An 18,358-nucleotide genomic window follows, 5' to 3' on the forward strand; every position below is an offset into this window, starting at 1 on the left:
ATGGATATACTTCCCCTGAGCTCATCAATTGAAATCACCTTAGCCTAGCATTAAGTAGTTTTTAGAAAGGGTCATTTACTAAGTTGGTACCATAAAAACACCTGGTACAAAGAAATTTCCACCAAAGTTTGTGACACACTTTCCCACATATAGAATCCAGGGGAAAGTGGACTCCAGTCTAGAGAGCACAGGCAGCAAGAGGGTAACTCCTCATCACCAGAAGTCTTTTCCCTATTTGTGGGGTGCTCCAGTGTAGTACAGTTTCTTTGCTGGCCTCCTTTATGTCCAGTCTGCCCTTGGTTCTCAATGATCCAGGTCCATTGGCTTGGACATTGATAGAAAGATGGAAAATTCATTCCAGACCCTTAAAATTTCACAAAATACTACTCCAGCCAAAGGGGGGGGGAAGGGGAGGGGGGAGAAAAGAGACTCAAGTCTCAAATTGAGGCTTCTCCTTCCATTCTCTACCTCTTTCTTATGTTCTTTCTTACAATTAGCTAGAATGCCATAATTGCTATGACCTCTATAATTAAATCACCTCAACAATCATTTACCAGGCACTCTGCTAAGCAAAAAGTGGTAAAAACAAACAAACAAACAAAAAACACAGTTCCTACCTTCAAGTAAGTCACAGGGGAGAAAACATGAAAATAACTATGGACAAACAAGATATATAGATATGACTATAGATCTATATAGATCGTTTCTTGCTTGTACATATATGTGTGTATACACACACTAAATTAGAGATAATTTTAGGGGAAGACATTAACATTAAGGCTTTTTAGAGAAAGTAGGATTTTAGCTGGAACTTCAAAGATTCTCAGGAAGTCAGGAAGTAGCAAGGAGGAAGGAATAATTCTAGTCATGGGGCATAGCCAATAAAAATGCCCAGAATTGGGGCAGCTAGATAGCGCAGTGGTTAAAGCACCCGCCCTGGATTCAGGAGTACCTGAGTTTAAATCCGGTCTCAGACACTTGACACTTACTAGCTGTGTGACCCTGGGCAAGTCACTTAACCCCCTATTGCCTGAAAAAAAAAATGCCCAGAATCAGGAGATGAAGTATCTTGTTTGAGGAACAGCAAGGAAGCTGACTTTGTGGAGAGAAGTAAAGGGTAAAAAGACTTGAAAGGTGGTTGAGTATGGGGGCAGATTATAAAGGGATTTAAATGTCCAACAGAAGATTTTATATTTGATTTTGGAAGTAATTACCAAGTCACTGGAATTTATTGACTAAGAATGTAACATGGCCAGAGCTGCATTTTAAGAAAATCTGATTCATAGCTGGGAAAAAGAAAGACTGTAGTGGGAAGAGACTCAAAACAGGGAGGCTTTTGGCTCTTGGGGGGGCCAGAAGGCTATTGTAATAATCCAGGAATGAAAAGAGGAGGACCTGCACAAGGGAGGTGGCATAGCCAGAGGAAAGGAGGGAGAGTATAAAAGATGCTCTGATGGCAGAATTGATAAGACAGGACATTGGAATGGATAGTTAGGAAGAAGGAAGTCTTGGGAGAAAGATAATGACAGCTTGGAACATGTTGAGTTCCAGGTCTCTGTAGAACATCCAATTCAAGATGTCTAACAGGCAGTTAGAAATTCGAGATAAGAGGTCAGAAGAGAAGTTAGGTCTGGATGAATAGATCTAAGAATCATTTGCATAAAGATGATAACTGAATCCATGGGGACTGATTAGATCACCAAGTGAAATAATATAGAGGAAGAAAAGAGGAGGGCCCAGATCAGATCCTTGAGGGACACACATGGTTCGTGGGTATAACCTGGATGAAGATCTAGCAAAGAACCCTGAGAAGGAGGGGTCAGATAAGGAGAATCAGGAGAGGGTAGTGTCTCTAACACCTATATAGAAAAAAGTATTGAGAAGAAAAGTTTGATCAAAGGCTGCAGACAAGTCAATAAGGATGAGAATTGGGGAAAAGTCATTTGGTTTGGCAATTAAGAGCTGTTTAAGAGATCCAGAGACAACAGTTCCAGTGGAATGATGAGGCCAGAAACCAGGTTGCAGAAAGTTAAGAAGAGAGTGAGAGAAAAGGAAGTGAAGGCACTTATTATAGACAACCTTCTCAAAGAGTTTAGCTCCGGAGTGGCTAGGTGGTGCAGTGGATAAAGCACTGGCCCTGGATTCAGGAGTACCTGAGTTCAAATCCAGCCTCAGACACTTGACACTTACTATCTGTGTGACCCTGGGCAAGTCACTTAACCCCCATTGCCCCGGAAAAAAAAAAGAGTTTAGCTCCAAAAGGGAGGAAATTTATATAGGAAAATAGCTGGCAAGGATGGATGGATCAAGCAAAATTCTTCTGAGGATGAGAAATACACACATGGATGTGTAGACAGCAGGGAAATATCCAGTAGACAAGGAAAGATTAAAGATGAATGTATTGATGTGGCCAAGGTTAGTCATCATATCTGAACAAGATTCTTAGGGGAATGTCACTACAACTTGAAGGATTTTGCCACACTTAGTTTAAGGTCTATGAACAAGATTGGTTGTTTGAGCTTCTTATCATTTACCTTAAGCATGGTAGGGGTAGAGTTAAAGCAGTCATATCTGTATGCATTGTTTCACCAGATAGAATACAAGCTCCTTGAAAGAAGAAATTGTTTCATTTTTGTCTATGCACCTAGTACAGTGATTGGCACACAGTAGGCACTTAAAAACCATTTGTTGACTGACAGTAATTGGAAGGGCTCCTTATCTGCTTCATGAATAACTGTTCTCCATAGCAGGAACATAGAAGTGGAGTTAGAAAAAGAGGCATGAAAAATGGAAATACTGTACATCTAAACAATAAGCATATAAGCTTCTGATTGTTCTCTTGGACATGTAGCTACATGTCTCCTGGCCCCCAGTTTCTCATCAATAAAAATTAGTAGTGCCTACCATGAAAAAAAGAAAAAAGAAAAGTGGTATGAAAATCCTTATATCTCTGACCCTGCCTCCATCAGTGCCCTTCTTTCAGCTAAGATTGATGCCTGAAAGCCTAGGGTCACTCCCAAAGGCAGCAGAAAAAGCAAACAATAAGTAGTTCCTCGTCTAAAGTGTGGAGCACAGTACCTAACACGTAGTAGGCTCCATATAAATGTTCATTCCCTTCCTTTTCCCTTCCCTCTGATTAAACCCTGCTTCCTGTCTGCCTGGACCGACAGAACCAACCCAAACCTACCTGGATTAAATGATTCCTACTCTGAGATTTACTAATTGTATGACTATGCCTGCTTAGAACCAGAACCATGGCCTCTACTGGATCCCTGCTGGCTAAATTTAGGACTGAATTCTGGCGCTGCCAGGCCAGCTTTGTCCTGCTGTCCACCCACACCCTTGACAGCTCCTTGCATTAGACCAAAAAAAAAAAAAGCCAAATGGAAACCTTGACTTTGGTACTTGTTTTCATGGAATTTCGTGGATTACATTGTTATGCTGTTATTGTAACAACCAGCCAGGATCATACTCCTCCTAGCATAGCAGTAGAACACTTCCCATGCTGGAGGAGATGGTATAGGTCATTCGATTCAATTGATGCCAATTCCATAGGCATTCTTCATGATGTAAGAGAGTCGTGTCTTGTAGGCTAACCCACGATTAGTGTAACTAACAAGATACTCCAAGCCTTGATACCTTTATCAGGTGAAAAGGCTTCTTTGAATTGAGTTATAGAATCAACCAATCAATTCAATGTGTAAACCAGGTGTGGATAATTCTTGGACATTTCTATTGAATCAATTAGTCAAAGGAACAATTTAGTTAATCAAGTTGGGAAACAGTTAGTACTTCCAGCTGTCAGGGATGTGTAACCTGGCTTTAGCCACACTCTTGGAACTCAATCTGCCAGTCCAGTCTGAGGAGGAGAGTGAACCCAGATTGGGAGGGGGTGCTATGATGGGAAAGGAAAGCTTCTACAAACACAGGGGTTCCTCCTGGGACAGTGCATGCTATGAAGCAATTGCTTTGCTCCCCTGGAAGTTAAACTTGCCTTTCAGGAATGAGCTAACCTCACTCCCTAAACCCAAACCATTTTTCATGCTTCCCCTAAAATCAACATAAATAGGTGTAGGCACTCCATACCCTCTCTTGTGACTTGGTCTTTTAGTGACTGGGGAGCAAGGGGGCACACTCACAGAAACAATATTCCCCAGAGCCTGATTTTGAGAAGGTGCTAGGGACAGTGGTACATCAAAGCCAGCTTGCACCAACTCTTAGGAGATAATCCTTAAATTTTCATTGCAAACCAAGGCTTGATTTAGTGTTGTATTGATTCTTTAGACTTAGGAAAATTATAGAGAAATGTTAATAATACAGATTAAACTTAAAAGTGTATTGTGGGGCAGCTAGGTGGCACAGTGGATAAAGCACCGGCCCTGGATTCAGGAGGACCTGAGTTCAAATCTGACCTCAGACATTTGACACTTAATTAGCTATGTGACCCCGGGAAAGTCACTTAACCCTTACTGTCCTGTCCCCCCCCAAAAAAAAAAGTGTATTGTGCATGCATTTTTTTTAGAGAACTGGTTGTTAAACATATATCAGCACAATCCCTGACTAGGGAGATTCCAACCCCAAAGGTGCAGGGGCTAAGCACCAGATATAGCCTCAATCCCCTGTCTCCTGTAGCACAAAACCAAGGTAGATTCACAAAAGACAAAGCAAGAATGTGCTGGCAAATGACTGGAGACAGAGGGTGAGGGACAGTGAAGAGGCAAGGAAAGTGCTGAGGTTTGAACCTGAATGACTAAAAGGATTGTGATGCCTTTCATATAAATAGGGACAGTTGCATATTAGGTTTGGGGGGAAAGACAATAAATACCATTTTGAACATGTTAAATTTGAGATATCTCCAGGATGTCCAGTTTGCAATGTCCAGTTGGCAATTGGTGATGTGGGACTGGAGCTCAGGGGAAAGACTAGACATATATGCATACAGTTACGTGTATATATACACATATATATGTGTATATGTATATGTGTTATATGCATGTGTCAGCATACATGCACATGTGTGTATGTGTGTATAAATCATCTGCATACATTAGATAGTTAAGCCCATGATAGCTGATGAGGTTACAAAGAGAGAGAATATAGAGGAGGAGGAAGGGAGCACAGGTCAGATCCTTAGAGGATATCCACAGTTAGGGGGAACAATATGAATAATAAGTCAACAAAGAGCCTGAGAAGGAGCAGACACACAGGTAGGACGAGAACCAGAAGAGAATGGTGTCACAAGATCCCAAAGAGGAGAGAGTATCCAGGAGGAGAAGGTGGTCAATGTTGTCAAATGCACCAGAGAGATCTAGAAGGATAAGGATTGAGTAAAGAACATCAGATATGGTGATTAGGGATCATTAGTAACTTTGGAGTTTTAGTGGTAATTGAATGATGCAGTGGGAAGCCAGAGTGCAAAGGTCTGAGAAGTGAATTGAGAGGAGAAAATGTGGAGACAACAACAGGGAAGGAACCAGTACATTAGAAAAAGGTTAAAGGGGGCAGCTAGGTGGTGCAGTGGATAAAGCACCAGCCCTGGATTCAGGAGTACCTGAGTTCAAATTCGGCCTCAGACACTTGACACTTACTAGCTGTGTGACCCTAGGAAAGTCACTTAACCCCCATTTTCCCACCTAATAAATAAATAATTGTTTTTTTTAAAAAAAAGGTTGAAGATTTGAGTGAGAGAATGAAATGATTGAGGACTCAATCTGGTAGAGCAGACAAGAGGAGATAGGAGCAAATGCATATGTAGAGGGGTTGACCTTGGCTAGGAGAAGGATGGGCTACCTCTGTCAGAGATGGGGGAAAGGAGAAAGTGGGAAATGATATCAAGGGGTTTTGCAAAAATGAGTGGAAAAAGAGCAAACTTATGTTGAATGGCCTTAATTTCCTCAGTAAATAGGCAAGGTAAGAGAATTTCCAGCTGAGCAAGAGGAAAGAGGTGGAGATGTGGGAAACTTTAGCCTTAGTGCTTACCTTCTTAGATAATCTCCAGTATATCCTCATATCCTTCCTCTCTCTCTCTTTCTCTCTCTCTCTCTCTCTCTCTCTCTCTCTCTCTCTCTCTCTCTCTCTATATATATATATATATATATATATATATATATATATATATATATATATATATATGAAATTTGTTCACAGTTGTTTGCATGTTATCTTCTCAATTAGGCTGTCAACTCCTTGAGACCAAGGACTATTGGAGTTTAGGGCCTTTCTTTGTATGCCCAGTGCTTAGCACATCACCGGACATATAGTAGGCACTTAAAAAATGCTAGTTGACCAGGATGTAAAAGGGTTACCTTCTGAGTTCCCTTCTGGGAAGTGCTTTATGTATTTTTCTAGCAGTATATGTGTCTCTGTGAATCCTTTGTGTCTTATGCATTCTCCCTGAAATGAAATTAAAAGTGTCTCATACCCTATATGCATTTGGTACATTGAGTGATCGTACAGGAGCTGGGGACTGTTATCCATATTTGTGGAAACCTAGACGCGAGTTGTTATAAGGCACAAGCTGTTATATGAATAGACACTAGGAGATTATTCTGGAACAATTCCAGATGAGTGTAATGAGTCAAAAAGAGAAACTGATTCTCTTGGGTCATTGCCTAGAATCTAACCTGGTTGATGTGAGTCCAGAGTCTTGGGGCGGGGGGGGGGGGGTAGTGAGAATGGGGTCCTGACCCATAAGTTAATTTAAATAAATAGTAACGACAGTTATCCCTTCCACATGGCAGAGGTTAAAGGCACAGTGCCCCCAAGATCTGGAAAATCCATGTAAAATTTTTGGCTTTCCTTTTATACCAGAGAAGAAGACTGAATTATTATGGTATTAAGAGATAAAATATGTTGATATTATGCAATACTATACATATATTTTATGCACTTCTGCATTTCTAAACTTTTTCTGTTTTATCTTCTGTCCTTTGTGTGTCATCTTTGACTTCCACAAAACTCCCCCAAAATTCTCATTTAATTTCTTATGCCAACCTGTGATTTATCAAAACCACCATTGGGGAAAGTTGAAGGGATAATCGTAGTATTAGGCAAGAAAATGAGAACATACTGATATGCTAGGAATCTGAACCAATCAGACATTGGTTTTAACTAATTATTATTTTTGTGTAAAGGTAAAAATGTTAAGTACCAGGGAAACATGGGAATCTCTGATGGTAGGAACATCAACTGAGCTTGCTTGTGGTTTCCATTTCTGAAGGAGAGTGCCTACCGACTGAGGGGCAGGGATGAAGTAAAAGGTAACCAGTCAACTTAACAACTCATAGGTCATGTGGTTTGTGTGAATTTGTGAGAGTCCTGTGCCCTCTCATTTGGGTGAATTGGAGAAAATAGGGAAATGCTAAAAAGTTGTTATCAGGGATGTCAGCTATCAATCACTGACTTTGTAATACAAAACCAATGATCCTTCTGCCTTTTTGTATTCTTTTGTGCCGAAAACCTCAGGCAGTGTGCAACAAAGCCTTCCTAAAACTTTTCTTCTACTTGTATACAGACACACTGGGAAAACCTAAGAAAACAAACCTCAGAAGTCCCATTGGTGATGGTAGTGGTAGTGGTGGTGGTTGTTGTTGAGTTTTTTCAGCTCTTTTTACAGATGGGGAGCTGAGGCAAACAGGGCTGAGTGACTTGTGCAGGGTCATAAGGCTGGTCAATCACATTGCTCCATCCAAAAGACACTCCCTCCCCAACCCAGTTCTTTTCCTTTCCTGCCTTCCAGCACCCCTACAGGAGAACAGGCCAACTTAAAATCTAGCTCAGAGGTTTAGGACCTCCTGTGTTACTGGTGGTAGTGGGGTTAAGCACAATCGGTAGTAGTAGGGGGGGTGAGGGTTTTTTGGGGACAGAGAGGGTTAATTTCTTAAATACATGCCCAGAGTGGATGAGAGGCTGGTGTCCTCATTGAGGCTAGTGGAAATAACTGCTGCCTTACTGCACCAGAGAGCAGCTACCCTACCTATCTAATTGAGGTAACACAAGTGCTATGAGGTTAATCGATTTTGCTTAGTTAGGGGTCCCTCTCTTTAAGAATCTAATAACCTCAAAACAAATAGGACTTTATATAACTGGTATGATATAAATGAATTATAGGTTGATAGAATGTTCAATATGTAGACAGCTAGATATGGGTAGAGCACAGGGCCTAGAGTAAGGAAGACCTGAGTTCAAATCAGCCTCAGACACTTGCTAGCTGTGTGACCCTGGACAAGTCACTTAACCCTGTTTGCCTCAGTTTCCTCATCTTGAAAATGAGCTGGAGAAGGAAATAGCAAACCACTCCAGTATCTTTGTCAAGAAAACCCCAAATAGGGTCAGGAAGAGTCAGGCATGACTGAAATGACTGAACAACAAGAAAGTGTTAGATATGGAGGGGTTCTTTGTCCAACTCCTCATCTTCCAGCTGAGGAAACCAAATCTCAGAGAGGTTAAAATTTCTGGCCCAAGGTTATACCAGTAGGCAAAGCTAGGACTTGAACTCAGGTTCTCTGACTTGAAATCCAGTGTCATTTCTACAAGACAGATTAGAATACTGTACACAAGGGGACAGCTAGGTGGCGAAGTGGATAAAGCACGGGCCCTGGATTCAGGAGTACCTGAGTTCAAATCTGGCCTCAGACACTTGACACTTACTAGCTGTGTAACCCTGGGCAAATGACTTAACCCTCACTGCCCTGAAAAAAAAAATACTGTACACAAGGGTATTGCTTAGATTGTACAAAAAGCATTATACTGCATGTGAGCAGCTATCTTTAAAGAAGAAACAATTGAGTGTTATGGGATAGATGTGAATCTATATTAATCAGAAAAGTTTTTTCCTGGAGAAGAGCTGAAACATATAGGAGTTGAACAAATAAGTCAAGAAGTGATCTCATAGTATGATCCCTGTATTCCAGGCTTCTATGGATTTTCTTGTTCTTAGCTTCAGGTGTGTCCTTCTTCCTTCTCTATTAGAGATTTTTACAACCCAAACAAACTCTTTGATCACTCCAGGCAGTACAATATTATTTGAATCTTATTTAAGTACACTACATATTTTTTCTTTTTAGTTTCTTTTAAATTTTTAGATCTGTATTTTTTCCTTCTCACCTTCCCCACCCCCAACATTGAGAACGTGAGAATAACAAAACTTCTATTACAAACACATATAGTTAAGCAAAACAAATTCCTGCAGTGGCAGGGGCCCCAAAACAAATAAATAGATAAAGATATTTCAATCTGTACTCTCAGACTATCACCTCTCTAGCAGGAGGTTGGAAACATGTTTCATCATGAGTCCCCTGGAATTATGGTGGGTCGTTGTTTTCATCAGAATTCCTAAGTCTTTCAAAATTCTTTAAAATGTTGTTGTCATTATAGAAATTGTTCTTCTGTTTCTGCTCACTTCACTTTGTATCAGTTTGTAGAAGTCTTTCTAGGTTTTATGAAACCATCACCTTTATTTATTTATTTTTTTCGTGAGGCAATTGAGGTTAAGTGACTTGCCCAGGGTCACACAGCTAGTAAATGTCAAGTGTCTGAGGCTGGATTTGAACTCAGGTCCTTCTGACTCCAGGACTGGTGCTCTATCCATTGTACCACCTAGCTGCCCCCCTTTATTTCTTACAGTAAAGTAGTATTCCATTACAATCATATGTATATCCATGCATTTAGTCATTCCCCAATCAATAAGTACCCCCTCTATTTCCAATTCTTTACCACCACAAAAAGAGCTGCTATAGTTTTTACATAAGGGTCCTTTTCCTCTTTCTTTGATCTTTATGGGATATAGACCTAATAAAGTTATGATTGGGTCAAAGGGTATGCACAGTTCAATATCATCTTTTGAAGCATAGTTCCAATTTGTTTTCCAGAATGGTTGGACCACTTCACAGCTCCACCAACAGTGTATTAAGGTACATAGATTTTTTAAAAATTGTTGGGGGGCAGCTAGGTGGCACAGTGGATAAAGCCCTGGCCCTGGATTCAGGAAGAGCTGAGTTCAAATCCAGCCTCAGACACTTGACACATACTAGCTGTGTGACCCTGGGAAAATGACTTAACCCTCGTTGTAAAAAAAAATGTGAAATACCCTCATTATCGATTTCTAACTGACTCAGTGGAAAGAGTACCCACATACATGTTTTCACACAGCCATCAAAGCATTGAACTTCTTCACCCATTCCTACAAGCAGATGGGGGAGAAGAGTCCACCCGAATGTAGACTGATCTAGAAGAAGTTTCATTGTAGTTTCATGTATACCTTCATTTTTCAGCCAGAAAGTAAGACTTGGGGGCTGCCAGTGATGGAAAACTGTCAATAAAGTTTCCTCTGCTCCCTTGTCTGTCTGGTGCCCAGGCATAGGGTCTGATAATACATATCACTTTAATTTAAAAGTTTTGAATATAAGGCAAATCCACCGAAGGCAAGGATAAAACACCATTATAGAATCCTAGAAGCATAAATCTAGAGTTGGACAGGACTGTTTAGACTACTGAACCCAAACCTTTTGTTTTATAGACTAAGTGGCTTACCCGGGATCATACAAAAAGTGTCTGAGGCAAGATTTGATCCTAACTTGAAGTCATGCTCCTTATTAAAGACTTATAATTCTTGCCTTCCATAAAAATAAATTTCTTCCCATCTGAAAATATGATTGAAGAAAAGACAATCCTATTTCTACTTAGCTTTGGGTCTTTTACACACTCTGGAAGGAAAACACCTGTCAAGTCTTCCTACTGCCATCTACTGGACCCTTTATGTATGACAAGTCCATTTTCTTCAATACCTTACAGAGGTGAAGTGACTGAGAGTTCTTCCTGGCAAGCACAAAAATTATCACTACCTCATTAGAGAGGCCCACTTTCTAATTAAAAAGGAAAAAAAGAAATTGCTCTGAAATATCTTAGAGAGAATTTAAAATTGCATAGCTAGAAAAAAGGCAGCGCTTCTAACTCCGGGATCAAAGATTTCCAAACCTGTCCCCAAAGAAGATCATGTGTCCAGGGAAATGTTTTCCCAGTTCCAAACATGGACTTCATTGGGACCATAGGATTTAAAATATCTTTAACCATCATTTTTCATGCAGGCATAAGTTAAGTCTCTGGGCAAGAAGACCCCCAAATTTCAGAAAGACCTCCAAAATCAGCAACTCTTTGGAAGGACCTGCCTCTTTTTAGCCATTTTCTCTTATCCTTTAGCCTTATTTCAAAAGCAATCCTCAGACTGCTTGGACAGAACTTATTCCTTAAAACTATACCTGTTTGAGACTAGGTCTATTTTTTCCAAGTTTCTACTGTACATCTCTTTTCTCCACCCAGTTAAGAGTGCTCCCCAACCTTCTTCTTTCTATTTACATCAAAACAGCAAAAATCAAAATCAAGAAAACAAAAAGATGCTGGATCTGATACAAACAGAAATTCTCCTGCTGGCTCCTACCATGAGATTATCATTGCAAGACCAGTGAGTGACAGAGGGACACAATCAATGGGTTTATGCAGAAACATAAAAAAGTAAAGAAAGTAGCCACACAATAGCTAGCAAAATAAGGAAAGTATTTAAGAAATAAGTAGAGTCCACCCATAACAGCTGGTAAAAAAAGGCAAGCTAGCAAGGGGGTCAGAAAGGGCTCCTCTTCACTTCTAACTAGAAAAATAAAGACCAGACAATAAATAGTTACAAGGAGACCTTTCCAATCCACCCTAGTTTTTGTTTTCTCACTGAGACATCAATATTTCTGTAAGACAAATGAACATTCTCTGCATGGTGTCTGCAGCACTTTGTGAATGATACAGGAATTATTTTATCTTCCACCAAAGAAATTCTGGATTTAAAATTTTAATAGTGAGGAACTTTCGAGCTTCCTGGTTGATGTGTGGGTCTGGGCCAATCCTCCTCTGCTCAGAGTTGGAATTAAAAATCTTTACTAACCCCCTAATAATTACTTGAGGGGGAAAAGCTCTTTAAACTCCTTAGCTTGTTATTCAAAGCCTTCCAGTGTGTGTGTGTGTGTGTGTGTGTGTGTGTGTGTGTGTGTGTGTGTGTGTGTGTGTGTGTGAGACAGTCAGAGAAAGACAGAGACAGAAACAGAGACACAGAGAGAGAGAGAGAGATCTAGCTATAAATATATCTAGATATATTATATGTAGATATATCTGGCTCACAACTATCTTTCCATGCTTCTTCTACTGCATCTTTCTTCTCACATTCTATCCATGCTCTAATCAAAATGAACTACTAACTGTTGTCCCATCTAATCCTACTCTCTCCTGCATCTATACATTTGCTCAAATCAGTCCCCAAGTCAAATGGATTCAGACCTTCCCTTCACCCCCATCTCTGTCTCTTGAATGCTTTCTCCTTCTAAATCTAGTTCAGGTGTCATGCCCTCCATGAATCTTCCAATTTTCCCAATTAGAAATCATCTGTTCCTCCTTTGATTTCTCAGGTTACTCTGGCTTCTCCTGTACATTTATCATCTTCCACCTCTCATCATACTTATTTGTACTTGTGCCTCATCCCCCTATTACATTAGATGGAAGGGATTGAGTCATTTTTCATATTATATTTTTATTAATAAATACTTATTTAATTGAATGAAGGTAGTAATTTTTTACTACTTTCCACCAAAACAAAGCATAGCTATTAATTGGGTTCTGAGAAGCACACAGGCTTATCCAACATAAACTTGTTTAGACTCAGTAAGAGGGTTAGAGTCAGAATTGGAATTGAATTTTGGCTTGATTTTTGCTTAGGTGGAGAAAAAAATAAGGGCATTGAAATGCCCTTGCAAGAATAAGCAAATGTGACTGAGAAACAGTCACAGAGCTAAAAGAGGCTTCAGACCATGTAGACCTTTATTTTGCAGATGAAGAAACTCAAGCTAAGGAAAATTAAGGGACTTGGCCACTGACCTACAAGTAGTAAGTCAAAGGTTAGACTTGAACCTAGAACCTCTGACTCCAGAGACAGCACTTTCTCCACTGCACAGGGTGAAGATCTTATTACTGACTTTTGCTCCACATATGCCTATCGGTTTTTTAAAAGACTTACTTGCCCCTCTCTCCCAGTTTTTTTATTCTTCTGTGGGAAAATAAGAGTAGAATAAGACAACCCAGGAAGGCTTAAAGGATCTGAATAGATCAAATCTGAATTTTAGGGTTAGAACTTTGAGGAAAACGTTCCAATTTGAAAGTCATAAGTGGAAAAAGTTTAATTTACAAAGATTGAAAACAGCTAATTTTATGTTTATTGCTGTTTGAATATCAAAACTCAGTGTTTTATTTCAAGTGATTTGACTATTTTAAATAAAATAAGAGAAAATCTCAGATCAAAAGTGCAGAGGGTTGTCACTGTTATGACACTGAATCCTCCTGGGGAAATCCTTCCCAAGTATTAAACTGTATCAAATGGCCACTCCCCTTTTCTATTATTATTTTCATTATGGTTTGTATAAACAGGCTATAGTATATTACAAACAGTGACTTGCAAGTGAAGGGAATTACAAAAGGTACCACTGAGAATACACAGAAGAAAAGCCAGACAATTAACATAATAAGAATGAGGGATAACTAGAGAATATCCAGAGGGCTCCATTGGTGACCATGAAATACTTAGAGAACCAGAGGAAGGCTTTTAATGCACTGGAGAGATTCTCTGGAGGATTTTTTTAAGGACATGGGCAAGAATCACAGAAGATGAGAAGGAACCAATGGGTTGTGGTCCTGAATAGCGTGGCCATAGCCACACTGGCTAGGTCATGTATACACAGAATTAACAAAGTATTGTCATCACATTTATTAATCACCGAATTCTCTAGATGACGCAATGCATCTTTAGTTTTTTGGGTGCCATTTTTAAGAAGGGTTGGTTATCTATTATTTAATCATCTTCTATGAGAAGAAAGAAATCAAGAAAGAGGATGGGGGGAATAATCCTGACAGCCAGTGCCTCCCCACAGGGCCATATTCAGTGGGTAGAATTTGGTCCTCTATTGCCACATAAAAATAGCTGGTCTTTCAACATTGCTGCCACCGCATACCCATAATTTATGAGTCAGCAATTTAAGGGAAAGATTTCTAATGTACAGAGAGCTTCCTTCACGGGAGAAGTACAAGGTACTGTCTGTCCCATTAGGCAGCTTGCCAGGGATCATTAGTTCAGAGTGTTTCAGAAAAGGGATACTTTGCAACAATTGTCCCATAAAAGTGGAGCTACCCATACTTTGGTTCCTTTAAAAAGCAAATGAGTTAGATGTAATACACAAAGTAACTCTAAGCACTAATAGTCTCACTTGGTCCACTTGCTCATCTATGGGTTCTGAGAGGCCAAGAGGTACAAAGGAAAATCCATTGTGTTTGTGGCAACTTTGCCATTTTAGTCATTTCATTTCTAGGAGTCTCTCTTTCTTCAAAGCTATAAAATGAAGAGGATAATTAATTCATTAGCTATCTCACAACTGTTATGAGGAAATCAGGCTTGTAGTCAGGAAGACCTGCGTTCGAATCTCCCCTCCAACACTAGCTGCACGACTGAGAAAAAGTCACTTAGCCACTCTGGGCCTCAGTTTCTTCATCTGTATAATGGAGATAATACCTCATAGTGCCGTTGTACGAATCATTAAATAATTACATTAAATAAGATACATTAAGTAATATCTGCTCTTACATAGTTAATCATTTTATATAAAATTATTTATTTCTATTATAATCACCTGTTTGTTGTTGTTGCTGTTTTGGGGTGGGGGTGGGGGATCAGTTTGAACCTGTGACTTTACTGATACTGGGAAATCCCCAGAAGGAAATTGCTTCTACCAATGCAAACCAGCATCTGTTCTGCAACTCATAGATGGAAAAGTTGAACAGCCATGCAACTCTCTAAACCTAGTTTAAGAGAGTTTAGACTAGAGTCTTAAAGAGATTCCTAGTTAAATAACTTGTCTTTTGTTTCAGTCCAATCTGACTCTTCATGACCCTATTTTGGGGGGATTTTCTTGGCAAAGATGCAGAAGTGGTTTGCCATTTCCTTCAGCTTGTTTTACAGATGAAGAAACAGAGGCAAACAGGGTGAAGTAACTTTCTCAGAATCACACGAAGCTAGTGTCTGAGGCTGAATTTGAACTCAAGTCCTCCTAACTCCAAGCCCACTGTGACACCCTGCTGCCCCATTATTTGATAAGCCAGTTGTCTTTTGATATAACCAGTCTACTACAGAATCAGAAATTGAAACCATCTTTCTGATTTCAAGGGTAGCTCTTTATTGAACATCTTTCAAGATGAGATTTGCCTTCCAGAAAAGTCATGTTTGTGAAAATTAGTGGTCATTCAGTGTTTTGGAGCCTTTAAGTGACAGCATTGAAATTATCAGTTAATATTATCAATAAATATTTACCAGATGCCCAGTAACTCTGTACACTGAGCCAAGCAGTACTGTGAATTTCATTCAAAACCTGCTGAGGAGGTAAGAAAAACATCCATAAAAGCAGTCAGAAAACCACTATAAAGAGCCATCACAGGATAATAGATGGTCCGTTGAATTTGCTGTCAGGAGGCCAGGTTCAAATTCCAACTCAAAGTGGATAAGGCACCGGCCCTGGATTCAGGAGGACCTGAGTTCAAATCTGGCCTCAGATACTTGACACTAGCTGTGTGACCCTGGGCAAGTCTTTTAACCCTCATTGCCCCCCTGCCCCCCCAAAAAACATCCCAACTCAAGCACTTCGAAGCTATATAGAACAAATCCCTTATGTTCTTAGTCTCTGTAAATGGAGATGAGATTACTTGAACCACCTACCTTACAGAGTGGTGAGAGCTCTTTGCAGACATTAAAGTGATATAAATGTGAGTTGTGTTGGGAGCCATGTTTTCTTCAATGTTGAGGACTCCCTCCACAAGAGGCAGTTAGGTGGCTCAATAGATAGAGCACTGGGTATGGAATTAGTAAGATCCAAGTTCAAATTCAGTCTCGGACACACAATAGCTCTGTGACCTTGGACAAGTCACTTAATCTCTATATCTGTTTCCTTGACCTTAAAATGGGGAGAATAACAACACCTGCCTCATAGGGGTGTTGTAAAGATAAAATGAGATAATATAATGAAGAAACAGGCTGAGAAATTAAGTAATTTGCCCAGAGTCATATAGTTAGTAAATGTCTGCAACAGGTTCTGAAAGCAAGTTTTCCTAATTCCAAGTACTGCATGTACTCTATCCATTACCACTTTAAAATATATTTCACTCTATTTTAAATAGCTTACCTATGGTCATACAGCTGGTAGATTTCAGAGACAGGATATAAACCACGGTATTCCTGATTGTAGCATGTCATCAACTAGTTACAAAATGAAAATGAACTGCCCAACCAATTCTACCTGTTTGCCTGTGATCCATTTTGAATTGTCTTTCCTTTCCTATCCCTGAACTCTGAAAGCCTCTCTAAATAGCAGTGCAGGTCCTCCTAGGAATGATTCCTAGCCCAGCCTCAAACCCAAGAAGGCCATCCTCTGACACATACTGCTTGTCTGACCCTGGGCAATCCCTTAGGTAACTCTCTTTACAGAAAAGGTACTGACCTACATTAGTACATGTTTTCCTCACCTGGGGTGGGGGGGGGAGGAGTTCCCTATACCAATGAAATCAAAGGACCAGTCCCTATCACCATGCCTACTGTGTGCCATTATGACTAAGGAAGATGGTGCAATGACCAAAATGATCCCCCCCCCCAAAAAAAATCACCCGATTCTATCTGAAAGATGACCACTGGGCAACTGATCATGTTGTCCTTTTTATTTTTCTGACTGATTAAGTGACATTCAGGGGCATTGACGTAGCACAGTGGATAGAGCACTGGACCTAGAGTCAAACCGACCTGAGTTCGGATCTCACCTCAGATACTTACTAGCTGTGTGTGACCCTGGGCAAGTCATTTAGCCCTGTTTGTTTCAGTTTCTTCATCCGTAAAATGAGCTGGAGTATGAAATGGCAAACTACTCCAGTATCTTTACCAAGAAAAGCCCAAATGGGGTCACAGAGTTGGACATGACTGAAACTACTAAACAACAAACAACAATAACAAAAATTACATTCTCCTCCTGGATCAGCACCAACTTCAAGCAAAAGATACAATTTTGACTCAGTTGTTGTTTTTTAATAAGCTACATCAGACGATCCCACAGATGGGGTTGTCTCCCACCTTTTCTTTTTTTTTTTTTATTTTAGTGAGGCAATTGGGGTTAAGTGACTTGCCCAGGGTCACACAGCTAGTAAGTGTTAAGTGTCTGAGGCCGGATTTGAACTCAGGTACTCCTGACTCCAGGGCCGGTGCTCTATCCACTGTGCCACCTAGCTGCCCCTCTCCCACCTTTTCTAACAGAAATTATCATGACTCTGTCCGCCATGGACACACTCATCCTCCTACTTTTCTCTCAGGCTAAGACTCAGCTAGGAGGTTAAGAAAGTAGTTTAGTGACAAAACCAAGGCCTTGTCTAGAGAAAGGGGGTAGAGGGTGGGAATAAGCATTTATATAACATATAGCATATATTTATATGTGCCAAGCACCTTTACAAATATTTTCTCATTTGATCCTCACAACAATCCTGTGAGGTGCATACTGTTATCATCTCCACTTTATAAGTCACTTGCCCTGGATCACACAGACAAGTAAACGTCTAAGGTCAAATTTGAACTCAGATCCTCATGACTCTCTCTATTGTACCACCTAGCTTCCTTAGAAGGAAAACACAAGCTATCTGAAAAACAGTTTTACACAGAGAAACAGAATGAAAAGGAAACACATCTGGAAACAAACCCCAACAACACTTTTTAGGGGGAAGCTGCTGCCAAAGCATGTCTCCAAACCAGTGGGCTTTTTCCTGGGAAATTAAAAATAGCCGCTAGCATGTATACAGTGCCTTACAAATATTCTACTTTCTCCTCACAACAACCCTGGAATATAAGTACTATTATTGTCCCCATTTTACAGATGAGGAAACTGAGGCAGATTTAGATTAATCGACTTGCCAAGGGTTACAAACCTATTAAAATGGACTAACTCAGGCCCAGCAAACTATCATCTTGCCACTGTCTGTCTATCTGCTTTTAAGAAATGGGCATCTCCTTTTTTCTTTGCATGCCTTTTTTGGGAGAGAAGGAGGGGTTGAATTCTTCTATATAACTTTACTGTAATTTCTTCATCCTAAAAGTACGGAAAGAAGGAGGAGCCTAATTCCTTGCTGTATGAGAAAAGCTGACGTGACAGAGCTGGGTGGGGTTATTAATTGCTCTTACCATATATGACTTGTCCTTCTCATTGAATACACGTAGAGTCCTGTTAAACAGATTTCAGAAGTGTCCGGGAACATTATC

Source organism: Dromiciops gliroides, chromosome 3 (genome assembly GCF_019393635.1).
Source record: "Dromiciops gliroides isolate mDroGli1 chromosome 3, mDroGli1.pri, whole genome shotgun sequence".
Taxonomy (NCBI): Eukaryota; Metazoa; Chordata; class Mammalia; order Microbiotheria; family Microbiotheriidae; genus Dromiciops; species Dromiciops gliroides.